Raw genomic sequence first — 977 nt, 5'->3', positions numbered from 1 at the left:
CCTCCCCGCCGGCCACGCACGGCCACCTCGCCGGCCCCTCTCCTCCGGTGCTCAAGATGACTTCCGCGGGCCGCGGTCCAACACATGTAATCCGACCAAGACGCCTCCCCGCCGGCCACGCTCGGCCACCTCACCGGCCCCTCTCCTCCGGTGCTCAAGATGACTTCCGCGGGCCGCGGTCCAACACATGTAATCCGACCAAGACGCCTCCCCGCCGGCCACGCTCGGCCACCTCACCGGCCCCTCTCCTCCGGTGCTCAAGATGACTTCCGCGGGCCGCGGTCCAACACTTTTAATCCGACCAAGACGCCCCCCCGCCGGCCACGCACGGCCACCTCACCGGCCCCTCTCCTCCGGTGCTCAAGATGACTTCCGCGGGCCGCGGTCCAACACTTTTAATCCGACCAAGACGCCCCCCCGCCGGCCACGCTCGGCCACCTCACCGGCCCCTCTCCTCCGGTGCTCAAGATGACTTCCGCGGGCCGCGGTCCAACACTTTTAATCCGACCAAGACGCCCCCCCGCCGGCCACGCACGGCCACCTCGCCGGCCCCTCTCCTCCGGTGCTCAAGATGACTTCCGCGGGCCGCGTTCCAACACATGTAATCCGACCAAGACGCCTCCCCGCCGGCCACGCTCGGCCACCTCACCGGCCCCTCTCCTCCGGTGCTCAAGATGACTTCCGCGGGCCGCGGTCCAACACTTTTAATCCGACCAAGACGCCCCCCCGCCGGCCACGCACGGCCACCTCGCCGGCCCCTCTCCTCCGGTGCTCAAGATGACTTCCGCGGGCCGCGTTCCAACACATGTAATCCGACCAACACGCCTCCCCGCCGGCCACGCTCGGCGCCGCCGCCGGCCATCTCCTCCAGACGTTCCAACCCCTGGTACCTCCCCGCGCGGGGAGGTAAAGGGGAAAAGGGAAAAGGGGAAAAGGGGAAGGGGAACCGGCCGACAAAAGGTTGGGTCGAGGCACCG

This window comes from Hippocampus zosterae, unplaced genomic scaffold, assembly GCF_025434085.1.
Source record: "Hippocampus zosterae strain Florida unplaced genomic scaffold, ASM2543408v3 HiC_scaffold_411, whole genome shotgun sequence".
NCBI classification, from domain to species: domain Eukaryota; kingdom Metazoa; phylum Chordata; class Actinopteri; order Syngnathiformes; family Syngnathidae; genus Hippocampus; species Hippocampus zosterae.
This window is presented reverse-complemented; position numbering follows the sequence as displayed.